The sequence below is a fragment of the Dermacentor andersoni genome, chromosome 4, assembly GCF_023375885.2.
Source record: "Dermacentor andersoni chromosome 4, qqDerAnde1_hic_scaffold, whole genome shotgun sequence".
Taxonomy (NCBI): domain Eukaryota; kingdom Metazoa; phylum Arthropoda; class Arachnida; order Ixodida; family Ixodidae; genus Dermacentor; species Dermacentor andersoni.
The window spans coordinates 54960745-54978626 of NC_092817.1; the positions used below are offsets into that span (position 1 = coordinate 54960745).

The 17882-nt window shown below is 47.5% G+C and overlaps 1 protein-coding gene across 6 annotated transcripts in view; it reads left to right on the top strand.

Annotated features, from left to right (window-relative positions):
• LOC126537186 (uncharacterized) overlaps positions 1–17882 on the top strand; it is a 456401-nt gene that overhangs the window by 351420 nt on the left and 87099 nt on the right. The gene's annotated exons all lie outside the window — the stretch shown is intronic.

The following is a 17882-nucleotide window of genomic DNA, read 5'->3' on the forward strand; positions in this document are numbered from 1 at the left end:
GCGTCCGGCGGGCAGAACTTGCAGTCTCGCCCGTAGGTGCCTGGATACATGGCGTGCAGCAGTGTTCCGTGTGGGTAGGTTCCAGCCTGTAGTCTTCTCCAGGTCACCATTTGGTCCCTACTCATCGTCTTATGCGCGGGCGGTTAGCGACGCCTCTGCTTCCTGTAGTGCGCCAAGATATCCGAGTACTTCTTGGATATCCGTTCATCATCCTCGTCACAGTCGTTGGTCCGTGTTCTCTGCGCGTCGGAGATGGCTCGGCGTGCATGATCTCGGGCCGCGGCGTGCGCCGCCTGGTTCCCCGCGAGAGACTCGTGTCCCGGCGTCCAGAGGACTTGTGCTGCTTCTATCTTGGTGTTGTTCAAGACCTGAAGTGCTGCCTTTCCTATCCTTCCGTTCATATACCTTCTGCATGCTTCTTGCGTGTCCGTCACCACGATAACCATGGCCTTCTTGCACGTTGCGATGGCCAGGGCTATGCCCAGCTCTTCCGCTGTGCTCGCGTCCTTGGCACATATGGATGTGGCTGTAAGTTGTTCGCCCTTCTCGTCGACCACGCTGATTGCAAATCAGTCGTTGGTACTGTACGCAGCTGCATCCGTATATCTCACGTTTTCTTCTTTGCTGTTGGTGCGTTCGAGTATGCGCTTGAGCGCCTGTATTCTCGCCTGTCTCCTTTCCTTGTCATACTCGGGATGCATGTTTCTGGGAATTGTACTTATGTGTAGCTTGTCTCTGATCTCGTGTGGGTACGCTGAGGTAGGTGCCTTTCATCCTCGACTTGGTAGCCCAGATCTTGCAGCAGGGCTCTTCCCGTCTTTGTCAACTTTAGTCTCTCCAGTTGGTTGACGTTGTGCGCTTCCACGAGCTCTTCCCACGTGTTGTGGACTCCCATTTTGAGTAATTTCGCTGTGGACGTGGAGGGGGACAGGCCCAAGGCAATTTTGTAGGATTTTCTGATGAGGGCGTTTACTTTGTCTCGTTGACTGTTCTTCATGTCAACGTATGGGGTCCCGTACGTGACGATGCCCGTGAGCAGAGCTTGTATCATTTTCGTGCAGTCTTCTTCCTTGAGTCCGTGACTTTTGCTCGTCACTCTTTTGATAAGGTGCGTTATTTGTTGCACTGTTCTCTGAATTTTTTCCAACTCTCCTCCCCCGGCTCAGTCCTTTTAAATCAGGAGTCCGAGGATGCGGAGCGTCGTAACCTGCGGAATCATGATGCCTCCCACCTTTACTACCGGGTCTGGTATCTGCTGCGGTTGTCGCCCTCTAGTGCGCTTTCTTAGCACCAAGAGCTCCGATTTTTCAGGTGCGCACGTCAGTCCACATGCTTCCGGGTACTTTTCCGTAGTGTCAACCGCTTCTTGCAGAGCGTCTTGCTGTTTACCTGTCGACCCTCCCGTAGTCCAGAAGGTGAGGTCGTCAGCATATATTGCGTGACCAATCCCTTCTATTTGCTTCAGTTGCTTGGGTAGCGAGCTCATCGCCAGATAAATAGCATTGGTGAAATGACGGAGCCTTGTGGCGTTCCCTTTCGCGGTATGTCGAATTTCTCAGAGCGTAAGTTGCCTATCCCCATTGTGGCTGTCCGTTCTTTCAGAAAAGGTTTGATGTAATTATATATTTTTTCGTCGCAGTTGTATACGTTGAGGTGCTGCAGTGTGGCTTCGTGTGACATGTTGTGGAAAGCCCCTTTAACGTCAAGTGTGAGCATGGCTCTTTTGCTGTGCGTGTCCAGCTTGTCGATGACTTTTTCCTTGATTTGCAGCAACACGTCTTGCGCGGACAGGTGAGCTCTAAATCCGAACATAGTGTTTGGGACGTGTCCGTTGTCTTCGAGATAGTCGATCATGCGGTTGTGCACCATGTGCTCGTAGAGTTTTCCAGCACACGAGGTGAGGGATATAGGTCGAAGGTTCTGCACGCTGGTGGGCTTGTTGGGTTTAGGTATCATGGTTACCTCGGCATGTTTCCATTCCGGTGGTACTTTACCGTGTTCCCAGCACTCGTTGATGTATTCTAAGAGCGCGTCTACAGAGGGTCCGTCAATGTTCCGGAGTGTCTTGTTTATTCTGTTGTACCCCGGCGCCGTGTTGCGGGCGAGCTTGCTCAAGCCCCTCTCGATTTCTGTTTCTGTGAAGAGCCGATCCAGTTCTATATTTGGGTTGCCTCGATACTCGTCGAAGCGCGAATCTACAGTTATGTGCCGCTCCGTACCGATGAAGTTCTCCTTCACTTCTTTGAAAATGTCTTCCTCTTTCCCCGGGTGGTTGTGTATGAGTCTCTGCGCTTTCTTTTTTGCGGCGTTCTTGTTCTCCTTCTTTGATAGGAGAGTCTTGAGCACCGCCCAAGTGCGCTTGTTGCTTAAGGTACCTTGAAGCTTGTTACATGTTTCGCGCCAGTTCTTTCTTTCAAGTTGTTCAGAGTACTCTTGCGTTTTCTTTATCAGCTTAGAGATTCGAATTTTGAGTTTCCGGTTGCATTTGTTACGCTGCCAGCGTTTGGTGAGACTCCTCCGCGCCTCCCACAGGTGGAGTAAGTGGGGGTCGACCACGGGGGTGACTTGAGACAGCTGGACTGTCCTCGTATGCTTCTCGGCTCTTTCCACGACACCTCTGATCCATATATTTATGTTGTCTATCGTCGCATTAATGGCGCTCTCATCTTTGCGAAAGGCCTGCAAGTCCGTGATCTTGGCTTTTCCGATCTTCATCGTTGCTTTGTGGTGCGGAATAATCGTTTGCACTATATAATGGTCGCTACCCAGATTTTCGTCTATGCAGCTCCACTCATACTGTTTGAGTCCGTGTACGAATGTGAGGTCGGGGCTGGTGTTTCTAGATACACTGTTGCCGATGCGCGTGGGTGTCTGCGGGTCGTTGAGTAGCGTGAGGAGGTGTTATTGGGCTACGTTGTGCACGTCTTCTCCTTTTTTCTTTGAGGCCGCATAACCCCAGGCCACATGGGGAGCATAAAAATCTCCAACAGCTATCAGTCCGTTACCCTTGCTCAGCTTCTTCACGGCTCTCATTAGCTTGTCTAGATCCTTTAGGTGGTCCTTTGGTGGGCTGTACACGTTTAACACAAAGAGGCTTTGCTGCTGTTTTTTCTCGGGTACGATATCGACGAGGGTGTGTTCGATGCGGGGTTGGATGTCGTGTCGTTGAGCGTTGATGGCCTTCTTGGTCAGGATTGCTGTCTTCGTTTTACCGTCAGTGACGTGAGAGAGGTAACCACTGACCTTGAAGTCTTCAGCTTCGGTTTCTTGTAAGGCTATAATTTCTGGGTCAAACTGCGTGCAGAATTGTACAAGGTTGCTTCTCTTACTTCGGATAGAATGATAGTGAGTGTTGCTTGTAGTCATCTTCCTCTTTAGATAGCCTCGCCATCTTGTTCGCTTAGGGCCTGCATTACCTTGGCTTCTCTCGCAGGGTACTTAGGTTTCTTGCGAGCATTATCCCTTTCTTCTAGCATGTGGATGCGTTGACTCAAACTTTCTCCGGATTGTGTCATTTTCGTCTGTAGAGCCTGAATCTGGTTCTCTATTTCGTTCTTGAGAGATTGGAACCCAGTCTGTATCATCTGTGTTACCGTGTTTTGCATAACTTGCGTTACTGTGGACAGTGTGGTTTCCATCTTGACGGTCACGTTGGCGTTGATGCGGTCTTCAAGTGTCTTGAGTTCGTTCTGGGTTATCACCGCTTGGTTCGACAGTGTTGATGGCTCTGGTCGTGTTGGTGATGATGGTGGGGGTGGGGATGAAGGCCGCGGTAGGGGTGTTTGCGATTGCTGGGTCTGTTCTTTCCGTAGTTGTTCTATTTCTCGCATCAGGTATTCGAGCTGTTTTTCTGTGCTGGCTTCCTTCTCTTGTGTCTTCTTCTTTTGCTGTTCTAGCTCTCACTTCAATTCATCGTTCTGTCTTCGGAGAATCATTATCGTGTCTTCGTACTTCGAGTGTCTCGTGGTTTGAACGCCATTATTTTCCCTTGACGTATGATTGTGCCCTGTGACGACGTTGGCCCACCTTACCTTGCGCTGGGTGTTGTCGTATTCCACGCCCGCAGCCATTCTCCGGGGGACGCTCTGTTGTCTTTCCCTCGATCGCGATCCCGACTTGGATCTGGATCTTTTTGTCTGCTCGGCCTCATTCGGTGACTGTGGCGATGGTGATATGGTCATCATGTGCTCGTTGTCGTTGGTAGATACTACACTGGCCTGGTACCAGAAGCGTCTCTGTCTCGATCTTGACCGCTACCTGACTCTCAACGGTGGCGGGGCCGGCTTCAGCTTCCTTCGACAGTCTCTACTCGCCGTTTCATTGGGCATTCCGCAGAGCTTACATTTCGGTTCGCATTGGTGGTTATTTGGATAAGCGCTGTGTTCTCCGCAGTTGTCACATAGTTCATCGTTTGGATTAGGGCAGACGCTTTGTCTGTGTCCTATCTCCCCGCAAGATCTGCAGTACTGCACGGACTTTCGGTAGGGTCTGCAGCGGGTCAGCGTACATCCAACTTTAGCGTAGAACGGAACGTGCGGGCCCTCGAAGGTCATCACTGCCGACGTCGAACTTCCCAGCATTCTAGCGTACAGGATTTTGCACTTGTTGGTCGTTGCTAGTAGATCTACTAGCTGCTCGTCGGTGGTGCCTTCCTCTATTCCATGAACAACGCCACGTACAGTGGCGGAATTGGCTTGAGGTACGGTGTGACTTCGTATGTTGCGTGTCCTATTTCAATGCTTGTTATTTCTGCTAGTTTAAGTGCGCAATCCTCTTCTTCGGTACTTGCCAGAATTAAGTTTTGTTGCCACTGTGTCTGTATGATCCTTTTGGCGCAGAGCTCCTGGGGTGTGACTCCGCATGCTTGGGCTAATCCTCTTGCTATCACTCCGTCTTTCCAGTTTGACACTTTCACACCGGCTTTAGGTCTGTAAACAATCTTGTAATGGCTTTCTGGTAGCGGTGGGGTCGTTGGCAAGCGAAGCCATGGCTTGCTTGCGTTGTTGTGGCCCCATGGCTTGCTGTTTTCCATCATTCGTGTTCTGCCCCGTGCTGTGTTCGGATGAGAACTCCTTCTGCGTCTTCGACGTTGCGATGTATTCTTTCTTCTTCTGATCTCGCGCTAGTAGCATCACCCACGGTCCGGCCTTGCATAGTGTTTTTCCGCTGTTGCTGTCGAACGTCGGCTCCGTGTCATTCATCTCTGCTTCATTATTTGTTATTCCTGTTATGGAGTTCGTTCGGTCAACTTCCATAATGCTAGGTTGCCGCTACGTTCGAAGAGAGAAAAAAACATTAAAAAAGCCGTTGTTGGGTGGCCCGGCGTGCACGTGGATCTTGAGGCACGAGGCGCGAGGCGCGTGGCCTCAGGCAGCAGGGCTCGGCGATCGTGAGTAGGCTTAGCTGGGCACGGCCGTCACCTTGCAAGTTTCAGGATTAGTACTTGCGCGAAGAATAAACTCACGTCGGTGTGCGTGGTCTGCCTGAATGGCGTTTCTTGAGCTGAGTCGAATGCTGCGGACAGTCAAGCGTTGCGAGGGGGCGATCCGCAGGAATTGTAAGCTGAATCGGGAGCACATGTAGAGCAAGTCTGCTCGGTTTGCCCTCTTCTTCCTCAGCCCTCGGTAGCAAAGTTCTGACATTATCTTGGCGTTTTTAATGAGATTGGTTCTCAATATTGAGAAACCAAGGCCTAGCCTAAGGCAACACATACGCGGCTCGCAGTTTCTGGCTTGGATTGGCGACGCCTCAGGTAGAACCATCCTTTCCTCGTATCCTTCTTGCATGCCGCACCACAGAGTAGCGGGAAAGCGTCCTTCGCCACGGCACTTTCCGGGCACTGTCCGGGCAAGTCCTCCGGGCGCTGATCCGACGGGCACGGGCCATCGCCGAAAACGTCATAGGAGCCCCAATTTAGGGGCTCCTTCCCGATTTGCCCTTATCTGTCAATAAACAAGTTTTCATCATCAGGTAGGATACGCCAGCGTAGGTCTCATTCCTTTGTGCCAGCTGACTATTTGGGAAATGTTTGAGAAAGAGAGAGAGGAGGCAGGGTAGTTAACCTGATGCGAGTTTCGGTTTGGAAAAAGGGCAGAGGGAGAGATAAAAAAAGAAAGAGAAAGATTGGGAAGAGGTAACTGGAAGGGCGTTCGAAATACAGGCGTTCACACAGGCCGGTGGATCTCACGAAGCGTACTAGCGCTTGAACTACCTTCTGATGCGATCTTAAGCCCTGTGGCTGTTTTAAAATTATTTCTCACGGCAAAGGCTGGTCGCCCAACTGGCTGAGACGGACTGAAAGTAATTGTCTCTGCACATTGTACTTCGGGCACTTTCAAAGAACATGCCGCATTGTTTCCGCGTTGCCACAATCGTCACGCACTGCGGTATCGGCCACCCCTGTGCGGAACGCGTAGGCCATGGTAAACACGATGACCAGCCATAGCCTACACAAAAGGGTCGCGTCTCTCCGCGGATGTCTAGTGGAAGTCGTTGACTTAAGGTTTGATCCAGGATGCATAACCGAACACGCATGGATGTGGTGCATTTTATTTCAATGAAGTGCTTTGGTGTGCATGTATGCGGAGCATCTCTGCAGCATTTGTCCTCTGACAGCTGTATCTTCTACATGAGCTAAACGAGCAGCTTAATCTGCGCGTTAATTGCCGATAATACCACATTAACTTGGTATCGCCTGAAAAATAATTTCGTGTCTTTTCTCAGACAGGTGGTATATGTCTTCGGTAATTTCGAACGCCAACTGTTCATGCGGGCCGCGCCCTAAGGCTGACACTAAACACTGCAGTGTCCTCTTTGAATCACAGAAAATTGACAATTTTTATGTTGGTTCGTCATTATTAAAGTGTAGTGCGACTCGAAGGGCTGTGAGTTATGTTGCCGTTTGTGTTGTCAAATGAGGTGTTTTGAAATTTATAGTGGTGCCTTTTGCTGGAATGAAGACAACTGCGTTGGAGCTGTTTGGCACAATGGAGCCATCGGTGTATATGCATGTGTAACCCCCGAACTTTTCATATACAAGGAATAAAATAAGCGGCTTAGGAGCCGGCGATCACATATCAACTTTTCAGGACGCCAGCCATTGTCACGTTGATCTTCGGCTCAATCAGGCCCCAAGGAGAAATCGAAGGTGTCGCGGCCAGTGTGCAGCTATAACCTCACTTTGAAACAGAACAGCGCGGTTGTGACAGGGACAATCAGGGAGACACGACACGGACGAGCGCTGACTTGCAACTGCAAGTCAGCGTTGCAAGTCAGAGTTGCAAGCCAGCGCTCGTCCGTGTCGTGTTTCTCTGCTTGTCCCCGTCGCAACCGCGCTGTTCTGTTTCAAATATGGCTTACCAACTCGCCCAAATGTCCGTTACATAGTCTCACGATGTGCGGATACCGTTCGTCAGAACGAGGCACGTGGTCTCTCCGCAGGTACAGAGGCTAGACAGTGGCAAGTAGTCCGGTCAAGGTATCTTCCGTGCTTAAGTTAATTTACGCTTAACTTTAATAGGTCAACGACTTGAAATAAAAAAAAAACACAAATAGGCATAGCCTTCGTTTTACACGCTTTCTTCAACACGAATAAATTGTGTAGAAGAGAGAAAGAAAGAAGTCATGATTGATAGGCAGAGAGTTTAACCAAGTAGGCTTCCCGTATGCTTTCGAGTACTGGTAACGAAAAATAAGCCAGGCAGACTTCTATGTATCCAATAGGCTTAGCCCGGTTAGCCAGCCTGCACCGAGAAGTTCGAAAATGAACTGAAAGGTTATAAGGAGGAGAGTTTACGCTTAACGCAGACACATAGACACAATGAGGCTTTCATTATTCAGTTCATCACAAGTTTTTTTAAGTGTTCAGCAGAAACAACACTGGTGCTTGTGGTGTACATTCTACGCGTGCTTATGTCATTGTTTATTTCGTGTCATTGCATCTTTCATAAATATGTACCAAATATTTCAAATCTCAGGGCTATTGTAGAAGGCTTAACAACAAATACATAGAACCCATGAACAACTCCGAACATTTTGCCTCTGCTTGGCTAGCGGTAGCTCCTGTTTTCAGGCAATTGAAAGACTCATTGATATTCACAATTGTACGAATGTGTCAAAATGCTTCTATAACACTTTCGCGACTATTAAACGCACACGTGTCGATCGGGCCTAATTATGTGAAAGCTCGAGCAACAGTTCGGCCTTCAGCTTCGATTTCTTATTTCTAAACTCCAAGGCTGCAGGTCGTTTAGTGGTATCTCACCACAGCCTGCCACGGACATGTTGTAGGAAAACGCTGTATCAACGTCAAAGAACTCTATGCACCAAGTTAGGAAGCGGCATGCCAATGGAAGCGTCACACGGATGACCTACTAAAAAAGCAAGGAACGCTGTGGCCGTGGTTGTGGCGCACACGGCTACGGAGTGCTACTTGCACAGTTTTTTTGGATCACTTTCATTGTTCGTGTAGCGCTGATTGGTCTCTGCTTCCGCGGTTACCTAGTTTAGTTAAGCAATCAAATAGTCCCAGTTTACTAAACATCATAGCAGAGCATCACTACCATTCTTAAACCTTACGTCACTACTTTCAAATTAAGATGTAGTGGTTACAAACAAATTCTGCGGATTACAAATTTGAATTGGTTAATAGAACTTCAGTTTATATAAAAAATTAAGAATTCATTGATGAGAAGACGTCCGTAGAATGAGAAGAAGCACTACTCCCACGAGCGACTATTTTTACTGAGGCAAGAGCACACTTTTGTATCCTCCCAATTTAGTAGTGCGAGATTCACTTTGCCTAGCTACACTTTATGGCCTATGATAATTGATTCGCTTAAGTTTATTTTTTTTTACGCGGAAGCACTCGTGTGTTTCTCCTTTGAAGAAGTGGTTGTGAAAGCAGCGTTTGTCAATGACTTTCGTGCCGTCTTTCTTCGTGCGGACTGCGAAGATCTTGCGCGAAAGAAAGATAAATAGCGAACATCTCAAGCCTACCGAGCAAGCGAAAGATAGCTTTATGTAAAGAGACAGTGACACACAAGAGCTCGGCGTCTTGCAAGAAGAACGCCAAATGAGCGCGAGAGAAAAAGAAAAGAAAAGTCTGTGCAGCTACTTCAAACAAAGTGTGGTATTATATGACTTGACCCAACAACGCTCACAATGAGGGCTCCATGCCCGAGCGGCTTGAAAGAAACTTACGGAGTTGATGCGAGCCATATGTCATTTAAGTAAAGTCTTCCCAAAGGAACAACATCCTTTGTCTAAATTTTGTTCGCTTGCATAGAGAACAAGGCGAGAAAAAATAACGCAGCCTTCCAGCAGAAAGTATTTATTACACTTTCGCTAGCTCATCGAGACTCAGCCATGCGTCGACCGCAGCCCCCTCCCTTCTTCGCACTCTGCTTTAAAGAAGACAGATTTCTTTACGTTGTGATGTATAGCGCAACCACGCACGCGTATACGTCGATGCACAAGAAGCCAACGCGCCGGCAAGAGTAGAAGCCACGAGAGAGACAGAAAGAAAGATGAAGGAGAAACAACCCAGGAAAGTGTGCGAAGATAGTCGCATTTCTCCATTTACACTGATACAAAACTGAGCGAATCAACCGCGAAAATTATGTATGTACAAACGAAAAGAAAGAAAGGAAATGGCGAGAGGTTTGGGAGAGCTTGTTGTCAAGCGCGGTGCGAGATGCGATGGAGGTGCGCGTCTCAGGCTGAAGCTTTTCTCTGCCTTGGACGAGGGAGAGGGCCGTTCGGCACCCCGGAATAAGAGGCGAAGAAAAGAGACGAAAGAGAGAGCCAGAAAGAGCGAAGGGAGGGCTCCGATCAGAATGCATGTCCGCGTCTCTCGCCCTCGCTTCCTCGGCGTTGTCGCCAGCGGCGAAATGCAAACATTGAAGACGGCGGCACCGAAACGGATCGGATGCGCAGAAGCCATCCGTCTTCATCAGCAGTGGAGACGCCCCCTCCTAAACTTGGCGCGCCCGGAGTCGTCGTCGCGCTCCTAAAGAGGCGGCGTGGGATGGGTGGGAAAAGCAAGGGAGAAATACAGAAGGAGAAAGAAAAGAAGGTAAAACGGGACAAAGGGGATAGAAACGGGAAAATTCGAGCAGAAGAAGCAGCAGCAGCAGCATCGTTGCTGCCCACTTCGAAACGTGATGCCTCTATTCAGTTCGAGGCAATTCTTGCGTGGAGCACCCTCGAGAGATTCAACATCGACCGTAGAGTGGGGAAAAAGCAAAAGGGCAAGGGGAGATGCAGGGGAAGACGGAAAGATGAGAGCTACCGCGAGGCATCTACGAGGCAAAATAAAAGGTGGGAAAAAGAAAGGTAAATAAGGTAGCTGAGGTTTGTCGAACACACCTCTTCCTGCTGTTCACAGTTCTCTCTTGCGCAAATACTATGCGTACCTATTTAGATCTCTACTTTCATTTTTGGTTACGACTCTCTCTCTCTCTCTCTCTCGAGATACACTGAAGTCAAGATGGATCACTGTGTCGTCCCACTGATTGATACATCGTTTAATTCGCAGGACCAGTCCACTGAGAAAGCTCTATCTTGCCCCAAAAATAAAGTCTTGTTCCAAACATCTGTGGTTACTATATTTTGGTCTGGCTGCATATCGGCTGCTTTCTCAATGTGCATTTTCTTTCTTTCTTTTTTTGAGGGGGAAGCGGGGGGAGAGTAGGGGCGTAGTGTTACGTCTACGTCCCGATCGTTACTTAACAAGGTCTTATACGTCACGCCAAGGACGTCTTCATAGAGGCAAAGGAAGTGCGTTTATTATTCATTCAGTAGAGAGAGCTTATTGCTGAAAGGTCGCTCCTGCTTTCACAGAGGATGTATTCTATGAAATAAATTTTGCAGACCCCCCTTTCCTTACTTTTTTTTCGGTATCGCACTTGTTTATTCAGTGTTGTTCACGATTAATAAGCTGAGTCATTCATCATCCTTCTAAAATTGTAGCATGGTTTTATTCGTCGGTTTTCGTCTCATCGAGAAAGCGACAGAAGTGTGATAGCATAAATCTCGTAAACCAGAAATGCGCGCAATTTTTACTAAAGAAACTAAGGGAGTGCTTTTATTTTATTGGGGCGTTCTCACGTAAATATTTCGTGGGCCCTAAATGTGTGATTTAATTGTTTAGTTATTTATTTATCTGTATATGTACTTAATTATGTATTTGAAAATTCTTCCACATACCACATACAGTAAACCTTTCCATATATGCTGACGACATATGCATATGGGCCTCGGCAGTTACACGTCTCCAGGTGCGTGCACGGCTCCAAAAAGCAGTGACCCTAACATCATCGTACCTGCGTGCTCAAGGCCTCAGCATTTCGACCGAGAAGTGTGCCTTAGTCGCTTTTACCCACAAGCCCATGACATGGTACCCCATTTCAATTGACCACCAACCAATTTCCTAAGCAAAAACTCACCGATTCCTAGGCGTTATTATAGACAGAGACCTTTCATGGAGCCCCCACATCTCATTCTTGAAGAAGAGGCTTACTTCTATCTCCCATATACTAAGGTTTCTTGCCGGTGAAACGTGGGGCACATCCGTGGCATCTATGCTTCAATTATACAGGACGCTCTTCCTAGGATACTTGCGATACAGCACACCAGTGCTGTCCAATGCTAACAAAACTAACATCCATATCCTACAGAGCATTCAAGGCCAAGCCCTTCGAACATGTCTGGGGCTACCTCGAAATGCTTCAACCGTGGCAACAATTGCCACTGCGAGAGACCACCCAATAAGGACCTATATAGATATCGACGCACTCCGGTCGCATGTTCGCCATATATCCAGAGTCCCTGATCACCATCTCGCTCGCTTGCCTGAGAAAAGACCCAAGGCAGCGTTCTCCAGATCAATTGCGGCAAACTGGCACTCTTTGTCTTTGAGACACTTACCCGCAACAAGAACGCCATCCCCTATGCGGTGCTTGAAGAAGCCTCCTGTGTTCCTTGCTCTTCCAGGAATAGTGAAGAAAGCTAGCCTGACCACCGCGGCTCTCAAGCAGATCACATTGGAACTTCTGCATTGTTCATACGCTAACCGAATTCATGTTTACACGGATGGTTCCGTCTCGGAAAATTCTACGGGCGCCGTTGTTCTACCATCTCAATCGGTCGTCATCAAGTTTAAGACTTCACACGTAAAGACATCTACAGGTTCCGAACTGGCCGCTCTTCGCGCTGCTGTCGAATACATTGAAAAAGAACCGCCCAACAAATGGGCAATATTTTGTGACTCGAAAGCAGCCCTCCAGAGCTTGCGAAGTTTACGACGTGGCTGGTTTTTACGACGTGGCAGGGTATTTTTTTTTTTTTTGGCTGGTTACGACAGCTGGTTTCACAAATCAACGAAACCTGTCATTGCGCTCCTGAACGAGGACATGATATCATATTTCAGTGGCTGCCGGGACATTGTGGCATCGTTGGTAATCACCTCGCCGATGACGCTGCCCGACGTGCCCAGCCTGGCTCACCGACACCCCTTATACCTTTATCCAGAGTCGACGCTGCAAGAGAGCTTCGCAGTCTCGCTCGTACGATCACGTTAGGTTGCTGGCATACACCACAGAACTCTAAGTGTCGTTTATACAGCCTCGACCCATCACTGAAACTTAAATTACCAGCGAACCTTCCACGGCGTGACGCAACACTGCTGTGTCGGCTGTGGGTAGGAGTAGCATTCACCAACTCCTACAGCTATCATATTGGTATGGCGGACTCACCAATGTGCGCTAAGTGCAAGTGTGAAGATACCATCAGTCACCTCCTGTGCCACTGTTCTCGCTTCGATAATCAACGTGAGACTCTCCAGTGTGCCTTAAATAGACTGGATGACAGCCCATTTACGGAAGCGAAGATCTTGGGAGCCTGGCCTGACAGTTCATTAGCCCAGAAAGCCGTTCGCGCGCTTTTTCGCTACCTGAGGGCAACAGACTTGAGTGCCCGACTATACACATCCTACACCTAAGTTCTCTCTCTCTGTTTCACTCCCCATTGCCCTCCCCACGTGTAGGGTAGCAAACTGGACTCAGTCTGGTTAACCTCCCTGCCTTCCCGTGTTCCCTTCTCTCTCTCTCTCTCTGAAAATTCTTTATTGCCACAAGTCTGTTCGTCACCGTGGTCTTGCTGGGATGGTTATTTTCGCATAAAACGACGCGTGTTAAATTATTTCAGAGCCTTGGCGTCTTACAGTGAACGGTGCAAGAGAGGAAAAGAAAAAACAAAGAGATGGAAACCACAGTAACTGTCTGGTTGGCTGCTATGCACTGTTGGTTCGGCGAAGAATGCGGAAGATGAGAAAATAAGCTATTTTATTTATTTTATTTAGTACATACTGCACTCCGAAGATGAACGTAGATGAACGAAGATGAACGCAAAAAATGAACGTAGTAAACGAAATTTACCAAGTTATACAACCGAATATACTAAGCATTACTGCGGAAAGACAAGTATAGGCTAATAAACATGATTCAAAATACGCTGGAGACAAAAATTGCACGAATTCGTAAAACCACTTTTATGGGTGCAAATGAAAAGCAAACACAAGTTAGTTCATGAGTTGACTAAATATAGACAAGAATAAGGCGTTATTAACAATAAAGTTTACACGAAATAATACAAGTGTTTTTCGAAGTCATGAAAACCATGTTCTAAAAAAAAAGAAATCACCACCCCTTCCAGTCCGTGAAGATGGTCGAACATAGAAGGGGTGTTAGTTACTCCGAGTGTTACACCCTGCAAATCAAACTTCGCAGGCAGTCTATATTCTAAATCTTTTGTTGCACCATTATTTCACCTAATTTTCGCTTCTGCGGGTTCGCGGGGTGAGCAGTGCTGGTAGAAGAGCTTTTATTGCGGTTCTCCCAGTGTATTTTTTTTTTTTTGCGCGTGAGGTTTCTGTTTGTGTATTACCATGATTTTTTTTTTTTTTTTTTGCCGTACAAGTTGCTCCGCCCCTTTTCTGCGCTGACGCTCGTGGTAGGAAGCTTCTTCCTCACCAGTGCGTTCTACTCGTGGTCTTCCCATAGTTGTAGCTGGGATGGAATGTGCGGAACCACTAATCCAAAGCTCCGTATATTGGGCGCAAGGCCCACCACTGGAGATGCGTGTGCTGGAATTGTTTTGAGGATTGGTTGGATTGATTTGACGATTGGCGTGGCTGCCGGCACTTCTTGCTGGCACAAGAAGTGCCGGCAGCCACGCACTCCGGTATCGCGTTTCAGTCGCTGGCTTCTGTTGTTTGGCCGCGAACTGCCAGCATACCATTTGTTTCTTTCGTGGCAGGGTGGAATCAATCGTCGATGAATTCGATGCCAATCTGGCTCGATCGCCAAAAAATGCACCGTGTGACAACAGTATAAGAGAGAGAGAGAGAGAGAGAAAGGCAAAGGAAAGACAGGGAGGTTAACCAGAGATTATCTCCGGTTGGCTACCCTGTACTGGGGGAGGGGCAAGGGGATGCAATAGGTGAGAAAGAAAGAAGGATAAAAAAAAGGAAAAAAAAAGAACTAAGCACACACACGCACGTACACACGAACTATTTCTGTGGGCACTGTCACGCAGCCCGCAAAGGCTGCGTGACAACAGTATAAGATTCGCGTACAGCATATTATTCTAACAGGGAGGAAGGGGTCACACCAGCCCCTTTCCCCCTGTTGAGCTCTTCTTTTCCTCTCCCGCTAGGTCACGTGGCCCTTTTTAGCGAAGTCCGACAACGACGGCACAGGGTCCGCATAAGCAGCTTCGTTGTAAAACATTTGCAAGGCAGTGCGTTCCATTGGCTAATGGTTGGTGCAAAAAAATGAGTGTTTGAAAAGGTTAGGGCGCGAAGTACGGTGTCAGGTCGTGATTTCGACTATGTCTGGTCTGTCGGGAAAAACTGGGAGAAAGGTATTTACCAAAATGGATAATAAACTGCCGAGTGTGGAACAAGAAAAGAAACTTGAGCCTGGTGATAGCTCGGCGCTGTTCCAAAAGTGGGATGTTCTTGCTAGCCATCAGTGATGAAGACGAATCAAGATTGCTCTGCTTTGAACCATCTTTAGGTTATAAAAGTTCTGTTTAATAAACGGGTCCCACGCCACGCATGCGTACTCTAGACGCGGTCAAATAAAAGTATTGTATGCAAGAAGTTTGATCTTGGATGGCGTATTCTTTAGTTTGTGTCTAAGAAATCCCAGTTTTCTAGAAGCAAATGAAGAAACATCAAAATAGCTACCACATAATAGTCGATTGGTAATCTTGACTTCCAAATATTTAAAATTGTTGCATTCGATCAAGGGATTATTACTTAACGTATACCTAGATGTGAATGGAGCAATTTATTTGAGATTCACATAAAGTCTGATTTGCTAATGTTTCATTACATCGACTAGGTGTAACACCAGTCAGGTGTAAGCAAGCACTCTTGGTAAGCAAGCACTCTCCACTTTTAATTAGCTTGTAAAGAATGCAGTCATCTGCAAAAAAAGGTTTTAAGTTTATGGTGGAGGACTCTACTGATGAAACGGTATCATTGATGATGATAAAGAAATCAGGTCCAAAGACACTACCGTGACGAACTCCCGAGGTTACAGGCAGAACTTATAGCTGCAACCTTCGACCTGCACAAATTGTTTCCGGTTGGTTAGGTACATGTGGATCCACATAGTCAGATTAATGGGTTGACCAATGCTAGAAATCTTCTTACGTAGTTCACCATGGCAGACGCAGTCGCAGGCGTTTCTGAAATCTAAGAAGATAGAATCTATTTGGCGACCCTTATCAAGTGCTATTGCGAAGTCATGAATAGTGGTGACGATTTGGGGATAGTCTCCAGGCCTCTCCTAAAACCATGCTGAAAGAGTGTCAACCTATTGTTTTCTTTTAGAAAAGACATTCTTTGATGCTCAATTATATACTCTAGAAGTTAACAGGGACCGGAAGTTATTGATATAGGCCAGTATTTTTCAGCAATCAGGCGATCACCTTTGTTGAGGACAGGGATTACGCGCGCCCGTACGCCAATCATCAGGAAGAATTGAATCATTTAACCAAAGACGAAAAGGCGGGTGAAAGCGTGTGCGATACGTTCAGCGTACCACTGCAGAAATGCGTAAGGTATACCGCCCGGACCGACAGAAGATGTCTTAAGATCCAGTAACAACGAAAAGACACCTTCTGCAGTTATGAAATCGGCAGATATGATAGGAAGAGAATGAATACTCGTGTAAGTATGGTGTGCCTGACTGAATACTGAGCGGAAATAGTAATTGAACTGGTTTGCTATTGTGGCTGCATCATTTTCGATATGGCCGTCCACGGATATATCGGTCAGCTTTTTCTGGGTGTCGCTGAAGTACCGCCAAGTGGCGGTACTGGAGCGAAACGCACAACAGACCATTTATGAAGATAGTCTGGCCGCACAAAAGATGAGGAAAGGAACTGATAACAACTAGAGTTTTTCATACATTGCGGATGCTTTTATGAAACGCGCTAATACGCTTTATGTAACTTGGGCTCACATCGGCGGGAGCAGTGAGCGAGAAGGTTAAAGTAGCCTTGGTCTGCGCGCGCACGTGCGTGCGTGCGTGCGTGCGTGCGTGCGTGCGTGTGTGTGTGTGTGTGTGTGTGTGTGTGTGGGGGGGGGGGGGGTGTGCGTGTGCGTGCGTGTGCGTGCGTGTGCGTGTGTGTGCGTGTGTGCGTGTGTGTGCGCGTGTGTGTGTGTTTTGGGGGAGGGGGGAGGAACAGAGAGGCAAGATAGCTTTAAATGAATACAGAAAAGGTCTGGTGCAAGCGACTTGTGCTTAACTTAATATGAGGCACGAGGGAAGCACGCGCGAGTGTTCGTTTACGCATGGCCGCGTATGTGCCAATCTCATAGCTGTACATGAACATTGTTCACAGGACTATTAGTGACTTGGAGTTTTCAACAGTTGATAAGCACGGGGTGTCGTTCGAGGCATGAAGTTTCCTACAAAAAATTACTACAGTCCTCCATGGGAATGGTGGGAAGCACACAGATTTGCCTAAACCTCTTCCTTTTAGCTTTGCACGGCTTTATGACATTGAAGATTGATCATGTTCAGCCAAATAGTTGGTTTCAAGTACAACCAGTCGCAGTGATTATACGTGAAGGCAGAAACTTGATGTGTTTAGAAAAATACGATTCCTTGAAAATTTAGAATGATAAAGCTGTACAGATAATGTTATAAGAATGTCTGAAGCGCGGTGATTAGGCGAATGCATGTACTACTCATGATTCCCTCGGTGGCTGAACGATCGCCATGCCATGGTTCCCTCTGCTAATTTAAATTGGAAGCTTTATGATTTGAACGTGGCCTCCGAAATCCGGTGGTGCGCGAGAGAGCAACGCGGCCTTTCTCGGATGCCATGGTTCGAACGAACCTTTTTTTCTCACAATCCACATCTATATGTGTCGTCTCCGGCCATCGAATATACCTGTACGCATTGGTTCAAAGAACCCTCTCGCACGTGACGCTGGAAAAGAACGCCGCCAGGTACGACACTCGAGTATCAGGATGTCAGGGACACGGTCAAGCACGTACAGCGTCGACTTTGACTTCTTGTTGATCATAGTATCAATGTTTCTTTTTTTTCTGGAGGCAATATTCATGATAAAGAAACAATATAAATATTTCCTGTGCGTTTACATTAGCTGCATGTACGCCTGCAACCACCGCAGTCGATAGAGCACCGATGTGCATGTTCCTGCGAAAGAGGAAATTGTAGAAAAGATGGGAGGTTGAACACAATCAGGAAGTCAAGCAAGAGACATAAGAAGTACCAGGTCGACCACACACCGCCAGTCCCATTTGTCACTAGAACAAAGGAAGGGCTGTTGCTTTTAC